A 27,727-nucleotide genomic window follows, 5' to 3' on the forward strand; every position below is an offset into this window, starting at 1 on the left:
GGAGCCGCGGGGCGCGGGCGGCGGACGGATTGACCTTCATAGTTAGGTGAGCAGCGCTGGGGGGCAAGGGGTGCGCGGAGGGCCCGGAACCCCCGACCCAGGCTCCCCTGCTCCGATCCAGTGGGTCCGGGAGACAGGTGGGTGGGTGGGGGTGTCGACTGGAAAGGGGAGCGAGACCGTGTGCGCCGCGCTGCCACCCGCCCCGCTGTCCGTCTAGCCCGGGACGCCCGGCGCATGGCCGGGGCGGCGCTGCCCGCGGAGCCTGGGAGCCCCTTCAGCCCCTCCCTTCAGGCCACGGCCGGGGGGCGGCTTCTCTGCGACCTTATGTAACCAGGCGGGAGGGGCCGTGGCGGGCACGGGCCTTCCCGGCCCGGGAGCTGGAGTCGAAGGGGCGGGAGACGTGGGAGTGAACTTGCAAGAAGTTTGAGGGCGTGTGGGCCCGGCGCCCACTTCTTCTCCACCGGACGCGGCTGGGGCGGGTGGCACAGGGGAGGGCGCCGGAGGTAGGGGAGGTGTGCGGGGGCCGAGTCCGGCCGGGCCAGGCCCTGCCTGGATGGTCCGGGGGAATGGGAGGGCCGGAGCGGCGCCACGCCCCGGGGGCCGGGCTGCTGGAAGCTGAGGGGGGGGCGGGTGGAAGTACCATCCCTCCCTCCCTTCCCGTCCCTTCCTCCCCCTCGGCCTCTTGAAGAAGCCGCCTCTGCCAGAGTCCCCCGGTATCCCTGAGCGCAGTCTTTTTCTCCCCCTTGCATTATTCCACGACCTTAGGGAATCCCAACCCCAGAGCTCACCCACTGCACGCCCCTCTTTCTACCTTCCCTGGAGCTCCCAGCCATCTGCCCGCCCCCTGAGTATCCCCCTTCTTCTCGGTCCCGAATCCCGGAAAACACGCCTCCTTCTCCCCGATCCCTGAGTCCGCACCGCCCAACCTCAGGCTGTCCCGCCCCCGAGTCCGCGCTCCTTCTTCTCCCCTCCTCCCGGTACCCCGATCAGCTATTCGGCCGCAGCGAGTGCGCTCGCCTCCTCGAAGGGAGCGGGCTGATGCCAGCTCGGCTCCCCCGCCCCTCGGCCCCCTCCCGCCGGGGGTTCTGGCTTCACGCACGGCTGCCCCGAGCTGCTCAGGGTTGCGCGAGCAGGTTCGCGCTGAAGCCGCCCGGCGCGCCCCAGCCCAGCGCCCAGGGGGAGGGAGGAAGGGAGGGAGGGGGAGAGGGCGCCTGGGGCGGGGCTCGTCTGCGCGAGCGCCCGCATTGCCCAGGGCTCCCCCACCCCCTCCTCATTCCAGGCCAGCCCCTCACCGCGGGGGCCTTCTCAGATGCCCCGTCCACTCCTGCCGCCCGTCTGTTCAGGGGATGGTTCTGCGCGAACAGTTTCAGGACTAAACTTTAGCTCTTTGGCTTAGTGTTCTCTGGGGAAGTGTCAGTTAATTGCCGCCCAGACCCCACCCCCCACCCTGAGAGAGGGGTGCTTGGGTGAGCAGGGAAGGGGACAGGCCGGTTCAGGTCCCCAGTGACACCTCTGGGATGTGGGCTCAGGACCCTGCGAGCTGAGATTCCACCGGCCCAAGACCTGGCACTCTCGGGCAACTGGCGGTGGAGGGGAAGGTAGGGGCCGGTCTCTGGTGTCCTCCAAGGCCACCAGCTGTGGGTGCCCTCAGGTCAGATCGCAGTTCTTCGTTCCTTGGCTTGTGCCCTCTGAGGCCTTCACTCTTTGCAGCCTGAGAGATGGCCCCCAGGCCCTGCCTTCAGGGAGATCGCAGTCTGGGAGAGAGACAGCCAGGCCAGAAGAGGCTGGAGAGGGGAAGGGCTGGCTGCCTTGGGAGCCCTGCCTCAGTTTCCCCAGCCGTGGAATTTACTTGGACCCCTTCATTCTGCTTGCCTCCTGGCTTCTAGATGTGAGTCGGGAACCAGAGAGTGTAAATGAAGGGCTGTTTAGGGTGACTCTATGCTCTGCTTGTGCGGGAGAGCAGCCAATGTTGCTCACAGTTTACAAGGCCTGTTACAGCTGCAGTGCTATTTTGTCCTCAGCTCAGCTCTGTGAGGTGCAGCCAAATGGGAACCCAGGCCTCCTGGTTCTGTGTCCCATGGAAGGGGTGCAGGGATTGAGGACATCTCCTCAGGTGAGCACTCAATCCAGGGAGAGCCCCTGGGCTTCTGTGGGCTGATGGCCTGGTAACTCACAGTCAGTGGTGGGTAGGAGGGTGGGCCAGGGCAGGCAGGAGCCCATCCAGGGTTCTGGGATTATGGGAGTACCCAGTGCTCACCTCCAGGGCCAGTGAGGCCTCCCTTTCAGCCTCTCGGCTGGAAAGCAGGTGGGAGGGGCTTCCCACCTCTCAGGCCTGGCTGCCCTTTGAGGGTCTGGCTTCTGGCCTGGATCCCTCCTGGGGCTCTGTTTATGGCTGTAATTGCATCATTAGCCAGAGTTTATAGAGTTACTTAGCACCTGCCCCCACAGGGAGTGGCCTAGCCACCCCCTGGCTTCTGTCTCTTCCTTTTCAAAGTCAACTTGGTTTCTGCAGGCAGCAGGGGTTTCCCCAACCGCAGCTGGCATGAAAGCCAGGTTGGGCCTTTGTCCTAGGGATGGAGGGCAGTCAGCACTTGGGGCCCAGCTTGGGGCTGCCCTGGAGATGACAGTGGAAATTGGGTTGGCCTCCTCTGATACAGAGGGAGGGAGTTCAGAGTTCCCAGAGCTGCCAGAAGTGTCCACATCCCAGGATACAGTGGGTGTTTTTGCATATAATATATGTAACCTCATCTGAAAAGAGGGAGATAAAAATGTACAAACTTCACAGGCTGCTGTAAGGAGTCAGGTGCCTGGTACATGGTGAGTCCAGGGTGCTGCTCTGTATGTCAGTGTGGGGTGTATGTGATTGATGGGAGTTTGTGGTTATGAGGTTATAGGTGTCTACATACATGTATATAGATGAATTGTGTATATGCATGTCTATGAGAGTGTAACGATAACTTAAATTAATAGAATATGCATCTATTCTCTTTATGCTATAATAGAACAATATTGTAATAAAATTTAGTTATAATAATATTTCTCAACATTTATTGTATATTTACTCTTCCGAATGAGGTAGGACTTATTATTTTCATTATACTGGTTCAGAGAAGTTAAGCAGGTTGCCTGAAGTCACATAGCCTGGAAGTGGTAGGGATTCTAACCCAGGCCCAACTGAGTCCGAAATCCATGTTCTCAATCCCTGCAGAAGACCACTTCAGGGTTTCCCAGGAGTTCTGTCTTAAAAGGCAGGGTGTGTCGTGGTGCAGGAACCTTCTTTTCCCCCTCCGGGGTCTCCTGCTCTGAGCAGGGGTGGGACTTGTTGAAGCCCCTGCCCCAGGACATACCTGTCTCCTGGATGCTCTTCTGAGCTGCTGACACAGGTGACGAAGGACCCCTGGCAAGAACTCTCCTGCCCGGCCCGGGGAAGAGATGGGTTCAGACAAGGCTTCCTGGGGCTCCTTGGATACCTCAAACGTTCCCCTACAATGAAGCCCTTAGTAAGCACTTGTTTAATCAGATGTGGAGAAAAGGCTGGGGGGCTGTTGGGTGAGAAGGGGACAGTAGGGAGTCGTGAGAAGAACCCAGGAGACCCCGCGCTGACAGGCCGTGTGGTATCACAAAATACCTATAGTGATATTGTATAAAATATACCTTGACATGACCTGGGACCTGCCTAACATTTTAGCGCCCATTCCCACCTTTATTCAACCCTCTCCTCCATCCTGCCCATTTCTCTTTATTAGTGTGGTAGACTGCAAAGGTGGCCCAAATTTTCTCCCTCTGTGTAGCCATGGCCGGTCCCTGCCTCTCTCAGCCTCGGTTTCCGTATCTGTGAACCTAGATCATCTGTGGAGTCCCCTCCAGCGCGAGCCTTCTATCCATCTTCCGCAAAGGCACCAAGGCAGGAGAGGCTTCAGAAAGGGTTGGGTATGGGGTGCAGGGGAGGGGGGAGGTGCTGCCCAAGTCCACTCAATAGAGCTTTCGCTAAAGCCTGGCCCCGTGGAGCGACCAGCCAGTTTTTCTTGGGACAGAGCCATAGCTACCATGTATTGAGTGCTGGGCTAAGTGTACCCTAGAGCATGAGCTCCAGGGCCAGGCTGCCTGGCTTGGAATCCCAGCTCTGCCACTTACCAGCTGTGTGACCCTGGACAAGCTGCTAAACCGCACTGTGTCTCTGTTTCCACACCTAGCAATCGAGGAGTATAGTAGCACCTACCTAATAGTGCTGTAGGGAGGGCTAAGTGTGTGGGTGCTTGCAGCATGTACAGGACCTAGAACAGTGCCGTGCTCAAAAAATGTTAATTATCATAATTAACTTCTATAATGTCTTTATTTCTCATTTCCAGGTGAGGAAACAGAGGCATAGGGAGCTCTAGGGGAGAAATAAAGACCTATGGGTTGCAAACAGGCCTCTCCCTTGGGTCTAGCAGCCTCGAGCAAAATGCCTTATATGGGGCTTTGCAGACTCCATGGCCACAGTCCCCACCACTCCCTGTTGTCCCACACCCTGCTCGGTCTCCACAATTAACAAGGTAGCAGATTTGGCCATGCCTGCAGCATCTCTACCTCCCCTGCCCTGCCCTGCCCCTTGGGACTCCTAGGATAGCATCTGGCCTGGTCACTTACTACTCACTCCTGACCAGAGGCCCTTCCCCTGCCCTCCTGCTGCCTGGCCCTCCTGCACTCTGACCAGAGATACGGATCTCCTTGTCTGCAATGCCACTAAAAGTAGAGATAAAATCTCAGCCATAAGGCAGGATGTGGAACTTACCGTGCCCACAGGAAGTGCTTTGCTGGCTATGGGGCAGTGGGGGCAGTGGGTGAGAGCAGAGGGCAGCCGAGAGGGGCAGAAGCAAGAGGCAGAGTCATCACCAGTTTTCTTTCCTGTCTCTTAAGTGTGGGCATGAGGAGGGAGAGAAATTAGGTCTGGTCATCCCCACCCTTGTCCAGCTTCCTTGGGGCCAGGCCACCTTCTTGTCTTCTATCCACACAGCGGGGTCCCAGAATCAAATGTGATGCCATGGGATTAATCCAGGAATTCCAACAGACCATCCAGAAACCCATGGTCCATATTCCCTCGTCCCAGCCCTTGTTCATGCTGGTCCCTTCTCCTGGCAACCCCTCCCCTACTCCCCTCCCTATAGGCAAATCCTCTGTCCATAAAGGCACACCCTTCCAGGAGACCAGGGGACTGCTCCATCTGCAGCTCCAGCTGGGTGTTGTGAAGCCCTGGGGAGCTCTTTTAAAAAAAACTGTTGCATCTGAGTCTTCAGGGAGGGGCTTAGGCATCAATATTAAAAAAAAAGAAAAAAGAAAATTTTGTCTGATGATTCTAAAGCCCTGTCTCTAGGACAGTGGTTCTCACATTGGAGTGGGCATCAGGATCAACTGCAGGATTGTTCAAACAGTTTACTGGGCCCCACTCTCAGGGTTTCTAACTGAGTAGGTCTGCAAATTCCAATAGGTCTAGAATCTGCAATTCTGACACGTTTGCTGGTAATGCTAATACTTCCGGTCCTGGGACCCCGCTCTGATAACCTACTGTTTTGCAGCTCCCCAGGCCAGAGCTATCTGTTTCCTGGGTCTCCGCTTGCTTTGGGTCTCTTAGGCCTGTCTCCTTTTCGAATCCAGGTCCCCAGGGGTAGGAACCACTCTGAGACCATTTGGTGACCCCTAGTCTCTGGTATGGTCAGCCCTCCCTCCCCCATCCTGACTTTCTGCCCTCACCTCCCATTAAATTGACCAGGGTCCAGTCTTAGCCCCACCCTTCAGGACAGGTGCTCAGGAAATAGTCACTGCTTAAGGCAGGGTGAGGTGGACAGCACCAGCCCTGAGAGTCATCGGGACCTGGGGGCGGTGGGGTCTGAAGCTCCTGTAAAAGTGCTTGGAGCCAGGGTGGCGTTGCTGGCACCAGGGTGGAGGTGTCCAAAGCAGCCCAAAATGCAGGTGTAGAAAGACCCATCATGTTATTTTACTTTCCCGCCCTGTGGGGGGTGTTTGATCACTGTTTGAATTGCATTTTTTGGTTAATAATAAAAATGATAATACACATGCAAGAAATAGACATTTCCGGGCTTCCCTGGTGGCGCAGTGGTCGAGAGTCCCCCTGCCGATGCAGGGGACACGGGTTCGTGCCCCGGTCCGGGAAGATCCCACATGCCGCGGAGCGGCTGGGCCTGTGAGCCATGGCCGCTGAGCCTGCGCGTCCGGAGCCTGTGCTCCGCAGCGGGAGGGGCCACAGCAGTGAGAGGCCGGCGTACCGCAAAAAAAAAACAAAACAGCCATTTCCTTCTCCTTTCTTCACCCGGCCTGGAGGTGGTGGAGTGGTGCGGGGGGGCCATTGTTCGGAGGAGGGATGTCCATCATCTTCCAGGGGGTCCTGGGCCTTGAGGGCAGCAGATAGCTGGGTGACAGTGGGGTTTCACTGGGAGGCCTGTGTAGGTGGAGTCTTCCTTGGAAGCTGGGGGAGTTTCAGGGAAGCCTTCTGGGGGGTGAGAAGAGGTGACGGTAGGTCCTCCAGCCCTGCAGGGGGGTGGTGAGAGGAGCTGGAGTCAGAGCCCATCAATCTGCAGATGAATGGACTGCTCCAAGGTCACACTCTGAGCACAGGGGTGGGGTCTGTCTTGTAGGATGCAGTGTCGCCAGTGCCTGGAGAGAGGCTGGTGTGTAATGCGTGCTCAGTATAGCTTTATGAAGTGAGTGAGCGAGCGTGAATCGGGCCCCAGTCGTGTGCTCAGAAGCGAGGACACACAGATGCTTTACCCGTGGTCTCTGCCCTGCAGGAACATCACCATTTAAGACCCAGGGACTGGTTCCCAGGAACTTGTACAAGGAGGAGCTCCCTGCCTCTGCCCACAGTGATCCAGGCCCAGCCTGGCTCTAGCATGGGGCTCGCAGCCTGTCCCTCCCCGCGGAGAGTTTGCAGCAGCAGCCCTGCCCCCTACCCCCCCACCCCCCACCCCAGTTCTACCAGTGGGTCTGTGGGGTGGGGCTCCGGTTCGTTTTCTCCTGTTTGCCTAGGGAAATCACAGCCTGTCCTCTGCTTGTTTACAATTGGTTTGGGGACAGCACCTGCCCCAGCTCTTACATCCCTGAGGGGTGCAGTGTGGCCAGGAGGTGACACACTATCCTGTCCACCCCCTGCCGCCTCTGTCCCCTCCCTGCCCTGGCCAGGTGTGCTCTCAGCTGCCCCTGCCAGCGAGGCACCCTCTGGCTTTGCCATGGGCTGATTGGAGCTGCAGGGCTGTGGGCCTCAGAGGCCGGCTGGCGCAGCCCCTGTGTTGTCGAGAGGAGGGGACCGGGATCCAGGGAGTGCGGGGGACCCGCTCCAGCATCCATTGGGGTCAGCAGGCACAACTGAGTAGGGGCCTGGCACTGTGCCGGCCAAGCAGGGTGGGTGGGAATAAAGACACGGCTCCTCTCCCAAAACTGATAGCCTGGTGGGGAATTTCAGTAACTGCAGAGGACAGTGAAAGGCAGAGTGATGTGAGATAGTACAGAGCCGTGGACTAAATGACCACAAATGTGTTGACGCCTGGCCCTTTGGTCTGAAGAGCATTCTTCCTTTTTTTTTTTTAATTAATTTTTATTGGAGTATAGTTGATTTACAATGTTGTGTTAGTTTCAGGTGTACAGCAAAGTGAATCAGTTTATACATATCCACATATCCACTCTTTTTTTAGATTCTATTCCCATCTAGGCCATTACAGAGTATTGAGTGGTGTTCCCTGTGCTATACTGTAGGTTCTTATTAGTTATCTATTTTATATATAGTAGTGTGTATATGTCAATCCCAATCTCCCAATTTACCCCTCCCCCCCGAAGGGCATTCTTCCTTGGTCCAGAGAGAGTTTTTACAGAAGGGCTCATGCCAGCACTGAGACCTTGGCTCAGCCCTTCTCACCCCTTGAGCTCCAGAAAGGGTGGCTCTCTCGATCCCTGGGTCCTCCCACCCGAGGGTCACCTCTGCAGGCAGGCCCAGGAGCCTTCCTTCCTGGACAGGGTCCTTTCTTCCCAGAGGCCTAGAGGCTGCTGAGTGAGAGGTGAGGCCACAGGGAGGCTGCTGGCTCCTGAGCTACCGGCCTGTCATTTGAAGCCCTGGGCCCTGGGGCACACGGTGCTAAATTGGGTGCAACAGCTCAGGCATCTTTGGGCACACCTGTTGCTGAGCCCCAAGACTTGGGCTTGGAACCGGAGCAGTGCCTCTGCTCCCCCACCCCACCTCCAGCATCCCTCTCTTCCCCCCTCTTTCCTTTGCCCCCACATCCCTATCCCTCTGACCCTTCATCTAGTTCCAAGGCATCTGGAACATCAGGCCTAGATGCGGGTGTGTCTCCCTGTCCTGCTTCATCTTCTTCATTTCATTTTTCTGCCTCCCTCCTTCTTTTGGTGTATTAAGCGGGTGTGTGAGGCCCGCCCTGCTCCCCTAGGGCCTTCCCAGTGTGGACCTCTGAGCTCTGCTGTCGGGGACCCAGAGGAATGGCCCAGGGCAGGGTGAGGTGGGTGCGAGGGAGCCCAGCATCATGCAACCCCCTGCCCGTGGCCACCAGGGGCATGTGGTGGCTGGGATGCCCCGGGGTGGGTGGGAGATGAAAGGGCCTGGTCCTGTGGGCTGAGGGGCAGCCCATAGTCTGGGCCAGCTGGAGAAGCCCCTCTACAGACAGCCCTGGGTGTCACTGGCTCCTCCAGACCTGTGACTAACTATAGCTTTTCATCCAGTAGGTTTGGCCTAATCATAATGGTTTTCAAAGCCAGGTGTGAGAAGAAAATATTAGAATTTCTATTTCTATGTATTTCTATCTCATCGTTTTGTCCCTCTTTTTATGGTGAAATATAGCATAATTGCCAAAAGGAGCATAAACCTATATGGATAATGTAATAAATAATTATAAAAGCGAACACCTGGGCTTCCCTGGTGGCGCAGTGGTTGAGAGTCCGCCTGCTGATACAGGGGACACGGGTTCGTGCCCCTGTCCGGGAAGATCCCACATGCCGCGGAGTGGATGGGCCTGTGAGCCATGGCCGCTGAGCCTGAGCGTCCGGAGCCTGTGCTCCGCAATGCGAGAGGCCACAACAGTGAGAGGCCCGCGTACCGCAAACAAACAAACAAACAAAAGTGAACACCCAGGTTACCACCACCCAGATGAAGAAACAGAATGTAACCTGCATTCTGAAATCAGCTTGTGTGCCCCACCTTGGTCATAAGCCCCTCCCCCAGAGCAAACCACTATTGTGACTTTCAAGATAATCGGTTCCTTGCTTTCCTTTATCATGTAACCACCTGTACCTGCATCCTTTAGCAAGAGAGTTTAGTTTTGCCTGGTTTTGAGTTTCTAGAGCTGGAATGACACTGAACATGTTCTTTTGTCACGTTGTGAGATCCGTCCACCATTGTTGTGTGTAGCTGTGGTGTGTTCATTTTCACTGCTGTATAGTATCCCCTGTATGAACTTGTTACCATATTTGTATCCATCCCGCCACTCATGGACTTTTGGGTTGCTTTCCTTTTCTGGCTACTGTGAGCAATGCTGTAAGAACATCCTGGAATTTGCTTCTTGGTACACCGGTGCATACACTTCTCCAGAGCCCATATAACCCGGAACGGAATTGCTAGAGCACAGGGTATGCAATGCATATTTCAACTTTAGTAAATACTGTGTTCAGTGGTTGCACCAATTTACTCCTCACTGGTGACACCTAAGAGTTCCTATCGCTCTGTATCCTCACTAACACTTGGTATTGGTAGACTGTTTCAGTTCTGTCCCACTGGTGAGCGTGTAACAGTATCTCATCATGGGTGTAATTTATATTTCCCTTCTCACCTTTTTTATAGATCTATTTTTGTGTATGTTTGCTCACATGCATGATATATTAATACACTGGTATTTATAAGCAACTCCTGAGAAAAGGAACTAATATTGGGGGTGCTCAAAATTTTTTACTCACAGGGGTGAGTGATCAAGATAATTGAAAGACCACTGAAATATTGAATGCCAGGGAGGGGGCTGGTATATAGGTTGGCGAGGGGTAGGTGGTCTTGGGACGAGATTCCCAAGTGGCACTGGCTGCCAAGGAGGCAGCTCTGCCCAGAGGGTACTGAGCCGACAGGGTACTTACCAGCACCGTCAGGCCCTCCTGCCTGGCACATCTAGGGCTCCAGCAGATATCCTTCAATTTAGAATTGGCAGGTGCCCGACTTTCAGGTCCTTTTAGGGCCGTAGTTCTCTTTGTCTCCCAGGGGACATTTGGCAATGTCTGATGACATTTTTGGTTGTCACAACTCAGGGAATGCTACTGGCATCTAGTGGGTAGAGGCCAGAGACGCTGCTAAAGGGTCTAAAATGCTCAGAACAGCCCGGCAACAAAGAGTTATCCGGCCCCAAGTGTCAGTCGTGTTGAGGTTGAGAAACTCTGTTCTAGGGAAGGATCCTGGAACCTGAGATTTGCCATGACCTCGCTGTGTGGCCCTAGGGAAGTGACTAAATGCTTTGAGCCTCAGTGTCCTCATCTCAAAAGGACGGTGGCAAGTGTTGCTGCCCCCTCCCCTTCGTAGGTTGTTGTCAGGACTGGGGAGAGGGTGGCTGTGTAGGCATCTTGGGGAGCATCCCGGCAAAGGGGCCCATGGCCATTGTTTCCAGGGGGTGGGGGTTTCCAGCGCCGGCCCTTCCCCTCGACTGTGCTCCCTGTCCATCCAGTGAGCTGGAGGCATCAGGTGATGGCCGTGGGCCTCCTGCTACTCCAGGTCTCAGAGGGCTGTGGGGGAACTGCCCCGAGGGCCCCTGCCTTTTGATGAGGGCTGCAGAAATGAGGGGCTCTCTGGGGAGCCCTGGGGCCCAGGAAAAACCATTTCTGACTTTGTCCTCAGCTGGGTGGGAGTCCAAGGTTGTCTGGGGTGATAAGAGGTGCTTATCATACTCCTTATCTGAGGCCCCATTTCAAGTCCGGTGGTGAAGCGTGGGAGCCAGAGGTCATCCTTAGGGGCTTTGTACACCCAGGCCAAGCTTTGTGTCCTTCTGGAGTTTGCTATCTCAGGGAGGGCCCAGGATTGGGTCAGAGTCTGGGTCAGAGCTCTCTGGGCCTCCTTGACCTCCCCATTCGGAGGCTCACCTCACCCCCTGCGTCTTCAGGAGCCTTGGCGTGCCTAGTCTCCCCGCCACTACACTATCCCTTCCTGAGACATACTCTTGTGAAAGGGCCTAGTAAACTCATCCACCCTGAGGTGTAGATGACTAACGACAGCTCAGTGACTGCCTGCCTTTCTTGACAAGCAGTATCTAACTGCCAGAGATGGGAGTCCCTTAGCCACCAGAAAGAAACACTAGCGAAATGTCAAGTGTCTCAGGCTGTTAGAGAAGTGCTTCGGGGGCTGAGGAACCTCTGAAATCTCAAGTGTAGCAAGAGCATTTTCCCACAAGTGAGAATCGTATGGTGGCTCAGATCTCCCCAGAGCTTCACAGGACTGTGCTGGGTCTCAGGGTCCATTTCAAGGTGGGCCATAGTGAGAGTGTGAATTGGGTGTCTGGAGGCCCTGGGAAGGCCAAAGGCTGAGGTCACAGGTGTGGGGTCAGTCAGGAAAGTGGTGAACCGTGGGGCTTCTGGCTAAGGGGGCACACACCTCCAGGAGGGGCAGGGAGGATGTGTGGGTTAGGGTCTGGCCCGCCCGGGACCTAGTAGGATTCCTGCAAATTCTTGCCCCTCTGTGCCTCTCCATCTCGGGGCAGGGGCAGCTTGGCCTGGGGCCCTGTGTGGCTCTGTGGGCAGTGGGGCTGTCATTGGCTCAGTCTGGAGTAGGGAGGGACCCTGTAGGTGGCCTGGAGCCCCGGGTCCACGAGATGGGAGCTGGGAGCCCATCGGCGTTGGGTAGGGTTGTGGGTGTGAGGCCTTCCGGGCGTGTGGTTCCCTCTGCACTGTGAGTAATCCTCAGCACACTTGCAGCTCCCAGGGGATTGTGCAACTTCCTCTCAGGCCAAGGTGCGGGGGGCTGGGTGAGAACCAGCCCTGGGGAAAATGAGGAAACTGGAGCCGGCACAGGGGCCGGGGGCACGGCCCTGGGCTCTGGACCCCCGAAGAGCTGAGCCTTCCTGGGAGCCTCCTTCCAGGGCGCTCCCCTCTCCAGTTACGCGGGCATGTGTGCACGTGCGTGTGGCGGGGGGGTGGGGGGATGTCTTTGGGGAGCTGAGTTAGTGGGGATGAGGTCCCGCAGGCTGCACTGGCACGTGGGTATCTTTTGAGCGGAGTCAGGGCTGGGGAAGCAGGTGGTGAAGGGAGGGGCTGGGGAGAGAGAGGATGGGATGGTGGAAAGCATGTGAAATCAGGAGAAGCAGACTGCCAGTCCCACCTCTGCAGAGCCGTGCAGCCCTGGGCAGTGTAACTACGCGCTCCCTGCTTCCTCTCCTCCTCTCCCGGGCTCGTCTGAGCCTCTGGTGAGAAGGTAATGGGCGTGATGCACTTAGCCCGGCGGCCAGGCTGCAGGAAATACGCACTGACGTCAAGACTGGGAGCAGACGCTGCCGGGCCAGCTGGGTTCAAGTCCTGGCCCTGCCGCTTTTGCAGCTCTGTGATCCTGGGGCCTCAGTCTCCTCTTCTGTAAAATGGAGATGACAGTTACAGTGCCCACCGTGTGGGTTCATTCTGAGGATTAAAAGACTTAATTCACGGAGAGTGCTCAGAACGGCACCTGGCACAGGTTCACGTCGTACCTGCATGTGAGCATGTTTGAGCGCAAACAGCAAAACACCAGGTTCACGGGGATCATCTCTGATGGCGAGGATTTGAGTGGGGCCTGGGGATACTAATAAGAGCTCCTGTTTCCGGGCCTCACTCCACGTCAGATGCTGGGCCAAATGCTTGACCTGTACCAGCCCCTTGGACCCTCACACTCACCCTGTGAGGTGGGCGCTGTCATCATCCCCATTTCACAGATGGGGACACGGAGGCACAGAGGCATCGCGTGACTTACCAGGGCAGTGCTGTCAGTGAGGAGAACAGCAGAATGGTCTGCCTTAGCCCTGCTGGACCTCCTCTGGGTTCGGCTGGAGGTGGGCAGGTGGAGAGGAGGGAGTAGGGTGTGTGGTGAGAGTGGTGGGGGCCCGCCTCACGGCCAGTCAGCTCCGGCCAGGAGCCCTGTCTTCTCTTTGTACCATTTCCAATAACATAGTCAACAAATATAAAGAATGACATTGATATAGGTAACGGCTTTTTCATAGTGGGAGGGAGTGGACTTCCTTGGGCAGAGCTCCCTGCCAGTGGGTGGACTTTCAAGAGGAGTTGAAGGCCACTCCCCTGGGGGGCAGGACGGGGCAGGATGGTCATGAACGTGGCTCCAGATTCAGGCAGCCTGGCTCTGACCCCTGCCTCAGCCGTTTACTCTGTGACCCTGGCCTCAGTTTCCTCACATGTAAAACTCCTCCCAGTCCCTTCCTCTTAAAGTGATCGTGAGGATGAAATGAGATCCCATAATAGAATGCTTAGCACAGGCCTGGCCGGAGTCAGTGTCCGCCACATGGATGCCTCTCTTAGGCACCTGTTACACAGAGAGTCGTGCGCCAGGCAGGGAGCGGGGCTATGCAGATATCCTGGGAGGGCCATTCTTTGAACTGTGGATCGGGGCAACTGATTGGACCCTAATCTGGCCATGAAATCAGCTTAGTGGGTCTCAATGAAAATGAAATGAAAAGGAAGTAATAAATTAAATGGAAAAGAATGATAGGAAACATCCAAGTGTATTATTGCACAGTACTGGTAAGTGTTGTTTTGTACAACTTTTTTGGAGTTTCATGTGCATGTGTACACGCACTCCGTGTGTGTGTGTGTGTGTGTGTGTGTGTGCGCGCGCGCGTGTGTGTGTGTCCTGGGTCAAACAAAATATACTTTTCTGTGAGTCATGGTCAAAATATTTGGGGCCACCGCCTGCGAGATGATCTCCCTCCCGTGCAGTGATGTTTGTGGAGCACCTGCTCAGGGTGAGACACAGCTCCACACGTGGGAGCCAGACTGGGGGGTTGGGACCCAATTCTTAGCAAGGTGGCTTGGTGAGCGGGCCCGGTGGGGGTCAGCAGACACAGAGGGCAGGGGGTGGTTAGGGAGGGCTTCCGGGGTGATGACATGCATGGGGGGGGGGACAGTGAGGGGAGGCGATGCCTGGAGTGAGTGTTTGACTTGGGGTCTGGAGATAGAGAGCCCCCCAGTGGGGGCTCCCTGTCAGTGAAGGGCTGCGGGGCCAGGCCTGGCCAGAGGTGAGGGTGAGAGTTGTCTCAAGGCACTGGGTGAGGGCTGTGCACGTTTTCCCTGGCTGGGGTGGGGTGGGGTAGGGGAGGACTCAGGTTTACTGATGTTCCGCCCACCCCAAGACTTGCAGGATCTGTGGTGATGGGTGGGACTCAGGGCTCAGATACTCTCCCTCCTCCCCTTGGCCCCTGGGAGTCTCCTGAGTCTTCTCCTCCTTTGTGCTGCCCCGGCTGGCTCAGATGGGCCGGGCCTGGCCTGGGACCTGGCTCAGCCCTGTGCCCTGGTCCAGGAGCCAGAAGCCTTTCTATGACTTAGATCTCTGCCCGGGCTCAGTTGGGGTCTCCGTTTCTTCATCTCTAAAGTGGGCATACAAACCCCTGAGCAGCCAGCCGTCTGGGTGGTGATGCCCACCTTGTGACCTAACAGGGATGAGCTGGCTACAGGAAGTGTGGCGAGCTCTGGGTGGGTTGTAACTGTTGGCTCTAAGGCTGGGAGGGCTGGGGCAGGTCATGAGGATATCAGCTGCCTCGCTGGAGAGCCCCCGCCACCTCCCCACCCCGTGACCTGGGGCAAGGGTGGGGAGAGGCCTGTGACCCATGGTGAGCTGGGGATACCCCCGGCTCTGAGGGGGAGGTGGCCCATTAGGAGCCCCAGGGGATGAGACCCAGATTTGGCCTGGGTCTGGGAAACCCAACCTCCAGAGCCCCCACCTACATGGGGTACCCGAGGAGCCCCAGCTTGGAGGCCTGTGATGCCAGGTGGAGGGTCTGTGTCCTTGGACTTTTGGCAGAGGTCAATTTTCAGGAAGCTGTGGGTGGCTTTGAGGCTGCCAGACCCAGAGCCCAGAGGCTCAGGCGTGAGCTCCCACAGGAGGATGTGGTATTGAATGAGAGGTCACGTATATCGAGTACCTACTGTATGCCAGGCACTTCTGTATATTTGCAAATTGAATCTTCACAGTAACCTCACGTGCAGGTCTTTTTATCATCCCGTTTTTAGGTGAGGAAACTGAGGCTCAGAATGGTCAGATCTCTCTCGCTGGCTAGTGAGTGGCAGAGCTGGGCCGAGGGCATGAGTTCTGGATTCAGGCTGCCAGGGTTGAAAGCCAGACAGTAGCACTTGCCAGCTGTGCAACCTTGGACAAAAGCCCGAACCTCTTTGCGCATTCGTTTCTTGCTCTGTGAAATGGGTATAACCGCAGTGCCCTCCTCAAAGGGTTGTTGTGAGAATTCCATGAAATTATGGAGGTCAAGTGCTTGGTACATAGGACACCGTCTCTCCTGTCTGTACCAGGGAACCATTGTGTGGCCCGGGGCCCATTCTCTGGTCTCCTTGGGTCCCAGTCTCCTCAGCTGTGTGACGCAGGGTACTGACCCCTTCCCTGCCCTTCTCAACAGAATTGCTGAGGCTCAGATGGGATCAAAACCCCAGATGGGTCCTGGGGGAGGCCTTCACAGAACAGAAATGCTAGACTCTTCAGCCCCCAGAGCTACCAGGAATTTTTCAGGGTTTGGAGCTAACTGCAGGTCCCGATGTATTTTGTCTGGGCCTGCTTCAAGCTTTCATGTTTCCTGCTGGCCCGTGGAGGCATTTGAAGTGCTGACCCCAGATCTACTCCAGAGTTTCTCAAGAAGTGTTCTGTGGAAGGGTTCGGTGATGAAGCAGGAGTGGGAGAGTTGAAAAAAAAAAAAAATGGATTTCTTTGCTACAGGACTTGTCAGAGCCTTTGATATGCTAATATTCTTTATGCACCTCCAGTGTGTGGTCATGGTATACTTCAGGATATTTCAAAGGCCTGGTGTTCAAAGCTCCATTTTCCAGATGGAGAAACTGAGACCTAGAGTGAAGCCTAGGAAATGATTTTCCCAGATCATGCAGTTATCGCTAACAGAGCTGTGACTAGAGTCCAGGGCTCCTGACTCCATGGCCCGTGCTCTGCCCGGGACACCGGCTTCTTGCTCTCCTTCAACGTGTGTGGTCTGCTCCCTTCCTGAAGGCTCCTCACCTTTTTCTGGCCCCTTCCCTCTGCCTCCCAGCAGCGTTAGAGGGTGTCCTGTTCCTTCTGGGTGTCGCTGGAAGAGGAGCATACGGGCTCCTGGGAGATGCTTCTGGGCTGGTAGATGGCAATAAGGCTTCATCCCAGCTGAGGGGCTCCTAGCAAGTTAATTCAGTTTTCTGAGCCTCGGTCTCTTCAACTGTAGAGTGATACTCATCACCTTGTCTCTCACCTGCAGGTACTGAGGGGTTCAGCTCTGACACCTTGTGTGAATGTGCTCTGTTAATCTTCAATTCGTGTCCAGATGTCCATGAGTCTAGCAATTCTGATCATTTCGGGGTGGGGGCGATGAGGGAAGAGCATGGAAGAAATGTGGGAGCCCCTGGCCGTGGGATCTGGCTTGGTTCTGACTCCCAAGTTCCGATTTGCTCCCCACATCTGATGTCCGCCCTTTAGTATATTGCTGGCCTTCTCTGGTCTCCGTTCCCCTGGTCGCCTAGGAAGTGGGCTGGTCTGGCTGACACTAGGGACCCGTTTCACAGGGGAGGGGAGGGGAGCCGGGGGCACGGTTTCCCAGTGTCCTGTGGGGAGCTGGTGTCACAACTGGGAAGGAAACTCAAGTGTCTCGCTGCCTCAGTACGGCTCCGCCTCGAGCATGGTGGTCTCCAGAATCTGCCCACTCCTCTGATCTCCCGGCCCCTTCAGGCAGGGAGTGTGTGCGGGCGTGCCCACATCTCTGTCCACTCAGCAGTTGGGGTATAAATATCCCAGGCTCTCTGCGGGCTGCGGGGGCGCTCCGGGTGCAAGGCTGGGGGGTGGGCCAGGCTGGCTTGGGAGGTGGGAGGTGGTGGTGCCTCCCTGGCAGTGTCCTCTCCCCGAGGGCTGTTTGCCCAGGTTATTCTTAGCACTGACTCATTATAGAGACTATTTTTAATCCTGTTTCTAAGCATTGCCAACATCTGGTGCAGACAGTACTGAAGGGGGTGGGGGTGGCAGGGCGACCCTTTGGGCATTGCTGGGGACCAGAGCCTCTGGCAGGACAGCAAGGGCAGAGTCTTCTGCTTCCTGCACCTGCCACTGCTTAAAACTGGGCATGCAGTAGGCGTCCTATTTGTGCTTGAATGCTGTTGGCTCCCCCACGACCTCATCCTTCCAGCGCCTGTCGGTGGAGGTGGGGAGGTGGGCTGGGGGTTACCATCCCGCCGGAGAGCATGAGCTGATGGTGCTCATCGGGTGGGCTTTCCCACGTCCATCCCTCAGGCATTCACTCGGCCTCTGACCCCTGAAGAGAAGGGCCTCCTCAGAGCAGGAGGGCAAGCCCCAAGCTGGGGCACTTGTTACAGCCACTGCTATGGGAGGAGCCGGCAGACATTATAGGGAAGGAGGGTGCTCAGTGGTGAGTGTGCAGGCTCCAGGGCCAGACTGCCTGGGCTCAAGTCCTGGCTTTGCTGCTTCCTAGCTGTGTGACGTTGGGCAAGTCATCAACCCCTCTGCGCCTCAGTTTCCTCATCTGTGAAGTTGGGGTGGGAGTAGAGTGTTGTAAGGATTCAGTAAAATAATAATGTACCAAGTACCTACCTAGTAAGTGCTGTATAGTAGGGAGCTGGTGGTATTGTCATTATTGCTATTGTTATTGTTACTAGTGAGAAGCTCTGTGTGTGCCCTGAGTTGGGGAGGAGGCGTCTGGGCTGTTCTCTGAGTGAGGTGGAGCTTGGCATGGGGCTCAAAGGGAGTGGTTGTACACAGGCATCATGATGGGGTGATTTCTGCCAGCCTTCCCCGAGGGGTCAAGGGCACACAGGTGGGTTGGAGTGTGGGCTTTGCCCTTCACAGTTCGGGTGAGTCACTTTTCTTTCTTTTCTTCTTCTTTTTTTTTATATTCTTTTCCATTATGGTTTATCACAGGACATTGAATATAGTTTCCTGTGCTATACAGTAGGACCTTGTTGTTTATCCGTCCTATATGTAATAGTTTACGTCTGCTAAGCCAAAACTCCCAACCCATCCCTCCCCCACACCCCTCCCCCTTGGCAACCAGTCTGTTCTCTGTGTCTGTGAGTCTGTTTCTGTTTCACAGATAGGTTCACCTGTGCCATATTTTAGATTCCACATATAAGTGACATCATATGGTATTTGCCTTTCTCTTTCTGATTTACTTCACTTAGTGTGATAATCTCTAGTTGCATCCATGTTGCTGCAAATGGCATTATTTTGTTCTTTTTTATGGCTGAGTAGTATTCCATTACATATATGTACCACAGCTTCTTTATCCATTCATCTGTCAGGGGATATTTAGGTTGTCTCCATGTCTTGGCTGTTGTGAACAGTGCTGCTTTGAACCTGGGGGTGCGTGTATCTTTTTGAATTACAGTTTTGTCTGGATACATGCTCAGGAGTGGGGTGGCTGGATCCTATGGTAATTCTATTTTTAGTTTTCTGAGGAACTTCTACAATGTTTTCCATAGTGGCTGCACCAACTTACATTCCCACCCACTCACTTAGCTCTTCTGAACGTCCATTTCTTTACCTTCATGACAGAGATGATACTACGTAGGCCATAGAGTTATGGTGGAAAATAAAGCATTTGATGTTCGTGGAGCATTTTACCCAGTGCTGGGCACACGGTAGGACCTGAATCCATGAGACTTTCTTCCGTTTGTTTTTTGCTGTGTCCCTTTTCCATGTGACACATAGGGTGCCCTGGGTCTGGAAGGTTTGGACGGCGGGGGCTGGGGTCCTAGCTCTCAGTGAGCTATGTGAACACTCATAGCTTCCCCTGGTCTTCTGTAACACCAAGAGGCCAGAGAAAACTCTGGTTTTCAGACCCTTTCTCAGAACCCCTGTGGGTGCCTCGGGGAAGGACTAGGAGAACAGGGTGGTGGGGGGAGAGGCCCCCAGTTGGAAGCCAGGTGGTCTGGCCCTTTCCCCTCCCCACAAAGCTGCTTCATTCTCATGTTTTACTATCAAGTTTCCAGGTAAAATTTGTCTGAAAATGGGGTTCTGCTGTTGAAAACAGCCTGGGAATCTCTGGTGGGTGACTTCCCAGGCTCCTGTCGTCGGACGTCTGCGCCCTCCGACATGGCAGTGACTCTGGGAGGTGACCTGTGCGTGGGCACTGTCGCCCAGAGGGTGCTGGCACTCCCCGAGGGGCGTGGGGGCAGGGAGGGGGCTTCCAGGCTGCTCCTGGGGGAGAGGTTTGAGCACTGCCCTGGCCTCGCTGACTGTGGGACGTGGGTGCCCTGAAGACATACTCAGCCCCACAAGCAAAATCTCACAGGCAGGAGCGAGGGCTGAGATTGGGCAGAAAGGCGCGTGCCACAGTGCAGGTGCATTTGTAGTGAATGCTCAAGAAATATTTGAAAGGAATGAATGAAAGGGGACCAGCACCGCATCCCAGGGCAGCGGTACCTCTGAGAGGGTGGCAGATCCCCACTCTTCCCCTTCCTCCTTGCCCTCCACTCCCCCTTCCCTTTCTTCTGCTTTGCTTGACCAGCCTTAAGCTACCCCAGCCCTGGGGGCAGGCTCGGCCTCGCTCATAAACTTCAGCAAAGACACTTCCTCAGCCTGAGCCTCACTTCGTTCACCAGTGAAATGAGGATGATGGGCTTGGCTTGGGAGGCTTGCTCCGGTGTCGTGACCTCTGTTCTCAGGGCAGGTCACATGCACACCGGGGGAAGGCCAGCCCCCATCACCAGGCAGGGCCCTTGGGTTCCAAGATGAGGCTGGGGATGCCGCGGGGCTCCGACTGGGGCCTCCCACTGGGGCCTCCAGGGTGCGATGTGCCTGGGCCATGGCTGGGGTGGGGATGTGGGGGGCTGTGGGTGTGAGAGGAAGGGTGGGCAACCTACCATGTCCGCTGGGCCGGGGCCGCCACCGTGACTTTTGTGTGTGACCCTCTGCGAGTGTGGGTGGCCGCCAAATAGGGACACATTTGTGTCCTTGTGAGTGGGTGTGAAAGGGTGTGTGAATCCAGCCGGCCAGGGAGCAAGGGCACTTATCTCCTGTTGCTGGGAGCTTCCTGGGCTCTGAAGAGAATGGAAAGTGATTCATGCAAAGGGGCCCCTCCCCAGTTCCCCACTTTAGCCACGACCTGAGGTATAGGGTGGCCTGGCTTCCTCCTTTGCCCCCACTCACCAGAGGCCCATGGCCCCCTCCTCCTTCACCTCAGACCCTGTATCTCACTCTGGGGTAGGGGGCTGCCCGGACCTGCAGTCTGACCCTCCTCTCAGTGGCATTTGGGGCGGGGGCGTGGTCCATGCCTGCAGCTCTAGAAGGCAGTGCGCCCCCAAGCCCGGCACAGCTAAGCCCCTGCGGCAGAAGAAGTGGCCTTCAGAGGCCCAGCCTGGGACGCCGTGGTCACCACCCCACACCAGCCGAGTGGTTTTCCAGCCAGAGGAGACCTGCGGGGAGGGGTGAGGAGAGGCTCCACCTGCCCACCGTCTCCCCGGCTCCGGCCATCCTGGCTGCAGCCACTGCCTGTGACTCATTCCCCCGGGGACTGAGCCGGCTCCTCTCCTGGGGCACCGGCCCAGGCTCAGAAAGTTGGGGAGGGAGGAGTGAGGCCCTCTGCGCGGGGAGGGGTCGCAGCAGACCTCTCTGGTGTCCTCTGGCCTCTGCAGACTTCACCTTCCCTTTGCCGCAGCCCCAGATTACATAATGGGGCCCAAATGCCTCACAAGTGAGCGGCCCAGCCTGGCAGCTGGACTCAGGAGTCCCTATTCCCCAGTGCCCGCCACCAGCGCACGTCCCCATTCCAGTGCCCGGCTCGCTGGGGGAGTGGGTGGTGCCTCCCACAACCCCCCCCCCACTGTGAGGGGGGGCGCTGGGCAGCCTGGGAGGGGGTGGGGAGGCCCTCTCCAGGGAAATGAATTCCTGGCCTGGCCCCAGATGCCGGCCTGCCCAGCTCTGCTCCGGGCTAACGCTGGGTGCACACACAGCCCCATTGTACGCCTGGGCCCTGTGCCCGCCATGGGCCTGGCACCAGCTCCATCAACAGCAGTGGCTCCGTCAGCTCCTCAGCACCCCCTGCCAGGGCCCGAGCCACTGGGCCCCTGGGGAGGAGGAGGGAGGGCTGGCGATTAGGCTGTGAGTGAGGGTGCCCCGAGCTGAGGCGCCCTGAGGAGCCAAAGGCATACATTTGTTTCTTTGTCAACTGTGGATACAGGGCAGGGAGCACTGTCCCCCATTCACATGGGGCATCAAGACCCCGAGAGGCTGCAGTAGCCTGCCCAAGGGCACACAGCTAGCAAGGGATGGAGCCGGGGTTTGAGCTCAGGCAACCTTGGTCCAGGGTCTTTTCTGCACCCCTTACTGTGCTACATACCCAGTCTCCAGGTCAGGGCTGGGGGAAAGGCAGTGACCCTTCTTTCCCCAGACCAACGTTGAGGAGCTAGGCAGGCTACTTTCTGGAAAGTACATGTCCCCAGGGTGGAAGGGGACCCTGGAATAGTAGGGTCTGGAGCCGTGTGCTCGTGAGAAGCGTGGTGGTTTTCAAGGATGATACTGGTGGCTGGACAGGCAGAGCAAGTCTCCAGAGTCGGAAGGCGGCTCTGTGCCTCAGTTTCCCTGCCCCACCGGCACTGAACATCCCCTGTGCTTCTTGGCAGGGCGTAAGAATGTAGAGGTGAGGTGTGGCCAGGGCTGAGACCTGGACCCTCATCTCCTTTTCCTATGCTCCATAGGCTGGCTGGGAAGTTCCCTTTTCCCAACCTAGACCAAGGCCTCCTGTTGCTTCTATTCTTAGAGTCTGTCCTGAGCTGCCCCATCTCCTCAGGTTTCCCAGCCTGAAGGGGCCTCTGAGGCCAGAGAGCCTGCCAAGGGGGCAGCCTAGCTCTAGGCTGCGAGGGGGTCCCATCTCTGCCTAGCGCCCAGGCCCCTCAGGCCAGGCTGGAGGGTGCCCAGAATCAACTTCCATGGGTCTCAGCTTATCCACTCATGACCTCCGACCCCATGGGTTTGGGCAGAGCTGAAGCGCCTCCCTTCTTCTCGGCCCAGCCTCCTTGTCCCCTGCCCATCACGGGCACGAGGCCTGGCTCCCCCTTGGTGACACCTCAGCCCTCTCAGCAAATGGACAGGGCAGTTTGCAGGGACCACACGGTTGTGCAGTGCCAGCGCTGGGCCTTGGGGACAGGTGGGGAAGAGAGAGGCTGGAAAGGGACACCAAGGCCAGCTCCCTTCTCACCCCACTCTGGAGTCTTGTCTGCTTTCCCAGTCTGCTTGGGCTCAGCTTACTCTGATTATGCTGTCCCCCAAGACAGCCAACACATCTTCATCCAAGGCCACAGCAGGGCACGTCAAACCCAGAAGGGCCATGTCTGAGTGCCTTCTCCCTGGGAGATGCCAAGAAAGAGAACGCCTGGGGACGGCCCTCAGGGAGTTTCTACTACAGCTGAGAAAACTAGGCAGAGTAACTTCTCTGTGCCTCAGTTTCTCATTTATAAAATGGGTACACTAATATTTCCTACTTCCCAGTGTTGTTGAGAAGGGCAGATGAATTAAGACATGGCAAATCCCTTAGGAACAGTTCTTGACAAATGGTAAGTGCTCAGTTCAGGTTTATTGGTAGTAGTCATAGTGGTAGTAGTCATTCTAGTAGAAGAAGTACAATATATGATGTCAGGTAATGCTGTTTTTTCCAAACTAGGTTGTGCGTACCGGTGAGGACAGGGACTGTCTTACTCATCTCTGTATCTTGGCGTCGGGCACAGAGCCTGGCTTGGAGCAGATTAAGTAATTGTTTTCAAATGGTTATCAGAGGACGGTAGAGTCAGGGTGGGCTGCCTGGAAGAGGTGGCCCTAGAGTAGGGCTTCCTGAGATGCACAGGCATTAGACAATCTGTGGATGGAGGATGGGGCAGGGGGTACATCTGGAGGCGTCGATTGTGTTGGGGAGAGAGTGAGAAAACCCCCTGAGCCCAGGACTTGGTGAGGACAGGGGGATCCTGGATGCCTTAAAGGCCCATCTAGGGAGTTACGACTTTATCTGGTGGACAGTGGGGAGCCACTGGGGGTGATGAAGCAGGGGGATGACCTTTCTTTGTTGCTTAGTCCATTTTGTTTTGTCCAAGTGTTCTTCACTTCTCCAAAGACAATAAACCCTCTCTCTGCTCTTCAGTCCCTTCTCTCCAATCCCTATGCACCCCCAGCCCACATATCCACGCTCCGTTCTTGGCCTTCTCTGCTCAGCTGTACCGGCCTGCTCCCCCTGCCTGCTCTTGTCCCCTTCCTCTCCTTGGCCCCTGACCCATCTTCCCTGGGATTGGGGTTGGCTGGACTTGGACTTGAGGGGAGAGGGATACAGGCATGGTGTGACCACATGGTGGGAACCCGTGTGATGGTGACCAAGCCAGGACACCCTGTTCTGGCATAGCCCGCTACCCGCTTCAGGGAATGACCCACCCCCACCCCCAGCCAAAAGTGTGGCTAAGGCTCCTTAGGAAGAATTTACTTAGCATTTGTCAACCTGATGAATGGAGATACAGATTTCTCTAACAGATAAATTAGAGAGTGATGGGCCTTCATTTTCCTGTTATTAAATTTAGCCTAAAAGGATATTGAACTGCATGGGAACCAGACTGTAGAAAACTACTGTGTCTCTTCTGTCTCCTTTCAAACATCCATCCATGTATCTATCCATTACATCCATCCATCCATCCATCCATCCATCACTTCATGCATTATGTCCATCCATGCATCCATCCATCCATCCATCTGTCCATCATATCCATCCGTCTATCCATCCATCATACCCATTCATCCATCTGTCTGTCCATCACTTCATTTATTATATTCATCCATGCATCCATCCATGCATCTACCAGATATTTACTGAGCACCAAATTAGATGCTTTACGTTTAATCCTTATAGAAACTCTCCAAGATGGACACTAGCGTCATTTTGTACCTGAGGATACTAGGATGCTGTGAGTTAAGTAAGTTGCTGAAGGTTACGCAGCCAGTAAGTGATCTGGGATTCAGCTCTACCTGCTTCAAAACACATGTTCATAGTGTGGGATCAGATGGCCTCCCTGGGTGTCCCCAGGGCCTCGTTCTGAGCGTGGAACATAACAGCTTTGCTATTGAATGAACGGACGGGCACGCTCAGGTTCTGGAATGCTGGAGTTCCATAGTTCCATCCTAGGAGCAGCCTGGGGTGGGAGGCTATTCTGGGCTTCCAGTTGTACTGGCATTTGCTACTGGTAACCTAGTGTTGCCATTGCTGCCCCTGTAGTGGAGGCTTCTTGATCACGTCACTGGCAACCCAGCACGTGCCTGTTTCTTCTCTTCATCAGGCTAGCTCTGCTTCTGAGGGCAGTCCTGTCTTCCACAGGTAGGAAAGTTCTAGGTATGTGCTTGGCCACTGCATTCAGCCCCACCAGTCTCCCCCAGCGACTGGGCTCTTGGGCACCTGTCTCCCAGTTTGTCCATAGGACACCCAGCCCCCATTTTACTCTGCCCCCTTTATCGGCCTTTCTTTCTAAGCTGTGGAGTTAGCTGCACAATTTCAGGTTGAAACTGCCTCCTCGGGCCCCATTGGCCGAGACAGGGCTGTGAGTGCAGGCAGTCTACTTGGGAAGTGACCCCAGGAAGCATGGCTAGTGGAGCAGGCTGAGTGAGACACAGAGGGGAAGGAAGCCAGTGAGACGTGTGTTCGGGAGCAGGTGACCGCTGTGGGCACCAGGCTGTCTCAGTGCGGATCTCTGGAGAATGTGCTTTAGAGCTTCCCAGCCGCGGGATGGGGTGAGGGAATTGGGGGTTTATTACTGGCTCCCCCTGGTCTTTGGCCGGGGGAGGGCGGGTGCTGCCTCCATTGGCTCTGGCACAGATGCGTGCAGGTGCTAGCAGTCGGAGGTGCTCAGGTGGGCAGGAGGGACTGGGAGTGTCCAGGGGCCCTGACAGCCTCTGCCGCGCTCACCGAACCCAGGTGTGGTGGCCCGGCCAGTCCCTTGGAGTGTGCCTCTGGCCAAACCCCCTTCCTACAGCCCTCCTCTCTCCATGCCCACGAAGCTGCCACTCCACCCCACGCCCGCCACTCTACCCCAGGCAGACCCTTCCCACTGGGGCCAGTCACCGGTACCACATTCATTACATTCAGCAGATACTTAAGGAGCACCTACTATGTGCCGGGTGCCACCATAAGAGGAGGAAGCTGCCAGGATCCCTCTAGATGCTCACAGCAGAGGAAAGGGATCCAGCGTGAAGGAGGTCCTTCCCATTGGTCCGCCAGACGCGGCAGCCCTTTCCGCCCAGCTCTGAGCTCTACGTTCTCTCCTAGAGGGCGGGGCCAACAGGCTGGGGGCGGGGCCGACAGACTGGGTGGCCACAGAGCTTGGGCCACCTTTGAGTCACCTCCGGGCTCTGTCGAGACTGTGATTGTAGCGGTTTTTCTGACTTCCTTTTCCTTTCTCTCGCTGCCCCTGCCTCTTCCCTCATGGGGCCACTAGCCCCATGGCTGCCACGTGGCTGCCTTCTTCAGTCGGGAACTGAGCCTTCTAGCGCCCTCCCTCCGAGTCTCTATGGGGAACAGGATGCAATTCACGGTGCAATGGCAGGGGGAAGGGGGGGGTGAGTTTATTCATGGGCACCCTTCTTTGTCCCTGGTGAAAGCCCTGCCTGGTGCCTGCTTCCTGAAGAGGGGCCTCCTCCTTCTTGACTCCTGCCCCCACCCCTCAGACTGCACTCCCACTACTTTCTCCTGCCTTGTAGGGCCCCGGGAGGGGGCAGAGTTAAGAAAGGGAGGTGGTGTGTAGGTAAGGCCGCCTGCTGTAGGGGCAGGGGAGGGCAGGCAACAGGGCTGGGGCAGGTGCCGGGCCTGGCGGGAGCACACACAACACATGCTCCAAACTCCGTATTGGGCCACAGGCAGGACTGCCAAGTCCCAGTCCCTTTGACTCATCTCTCCAGCCGCCACCCACAGACTTTCCCCTTGATGTTTTCGCTTCCAAACCAGGTTTGGTCAGGGCGCGTGTGCCAGGGCGGCGGGGGCAGGAGTGTGTTGACCTGGGCTGGCCAAGCTCATTCCCTCTGACATTCTCCTCCTACTTACCCGTGGCATCTATTTCCCACCCCGTGGGCAGGGCCAGCGCTGGCAGAGCAAACGTCAATCGTGTACCTGCCCCACTTGGATAGAAAGATGGCTGTACTTATTCGGGGCAGGCGTGTCGGTGTGAGGGCTGGGAGGACATCGGAGACATTCGCGCGAGGTCAGAAAGGGGGCGCTTACGGTGAGGGGTGAGGCTTTCGCTTTGTCTCAGGATGGAGCTTAAGCATCTTTGATCGGGGGAGGAGGAGAAGTTGCAGCTGCAGCTCGGCTGCCCGAGTCTTACCCCCATGGGGGAAGCTGGGGAGACAGAAGGACACAGGTTGGGGGAGACGGTGAGTGGGGAGAGCAGAGTGACTGATGCTCCTCCCTCACCCAACACCCACAAAAGCCAGGGCACTGGGTTCCTCTCCCTGCCCGGCAAAGGGCAAGCGCTTCTTGTGGCGTTTCAGGACAGCAAAAGGGGTGGGTGGGCCGCTGTGTGCGTTTTGAGAATGAGACCACCGTAGGGTTCATCTCATACCTGTGTGTGTTGGGGGGGCTGGATGGGGCAGGTGGAGGCGGCTCCCTCACTCCAGGTGCCTGGGGTGGGGGGACATTGCTGTACAAGGTCATTTCTTTTGTTGGGGGGAGAGGTCTCCTCTGGCTTCCAGAGGGAGATGGGGTAGAGGTGTCAGCCGGGTACCCGGGCAGGGCAACCGAGAAGCTGAGTTCTGGGTCTGGGGCGGCTGCCACTGGGGAAGTCCTGGGCTGAGCGAGGGCTAGGCAAGGACCCAGGCAAGGGACCCCTGGATTTTGTGCCCCAACGGACCATTCCCAGAAGCCCAGCTCACACCGGGCTGGGGCTGGGGAGGAGGCCCAGCCACCGGGTGGGTGCGGGTAGCAAGGGAGTCAGTCTGTGATTGTCCAGTGGCCCCTGCCTGCTCCGGCTGCCCTGTCCTGCCCCCACCGGGCATGAGTCAGACCGAAAGCAGAAGCTGGCAGACATTGCGCAGGGTGAAGTGAGGCAGAACCAGCAGTGCTATTTTGGAACCTGGTTAATTCCCCCTTCTGTCCCCCAGCGCTCATCACTCAGGGCTCCCCCCACCTCCTTGTCACCAGCTCTTTGCCTTCCTCGAGGGGACTGTTGGGGCGAGACTTGATGTCCCCTGGCACATATGTCGGGGGGTGGGTGTGTTGCTTAAAGCTCCTCTGCTTGCTGGACCCCTCCTGCCTGGCCAAGATTTGCTGGCTTCTCTGGAACCGGCCTTCTGGGGTGTTGGGAGGGCAGGGTGCCCCCTCCTGGTGGGAGCTAGCAGACCGGGTGAAGGATGGTCGGTGGCTGCCCCTCCTCCGCTGCTCTCAGGCCAGCTGTCAGCTGCCTCTCCCAGGGCTGTGAGCTGACAAGGGCTTCAGGTGGGAGCCTCTCCCGGCAGTGACTCTTACAGGTTTGGGAGGGATTTCCAGACCCGGAGGGGAGGTAT

General features: G+C 56.5%; 1 protein-coding gene across 1 annotated transcript in view; it reads left to right on the forward strand.

The window, feature by feature from the left end:
• Positions 1-6: 6 nt before the first annotated feature.
• TFEB (transcription factor EB) overlaps positions 7-27,727 on the forward strand; it is a 47,786-nt gene continuing 20,065 nt past the window's right edge. The window contains exon 1 of the mRNA XM_060021840.1: positions 7-46. The gene's annotated coding sequence lies outside the window, so the exon portion shown is untranslated. The remainder of the gene's footprint in view (positions 47-27,727) is intronic.

Source organism: Delphinus delphis, chromosome 10 (assembly GCF_949987515.2).
Source record: "Delphinus delphis chromosome 10, mDelDel1.2, whole genome shotgun sequence".
NCBI classification, from domain to species: domain Eukaryota; kingdom Metazoa; phylum Chordata; class Mammalia; order Artiodactyla; family Delphinidae; genus Delphinus; species Delphinus delphis.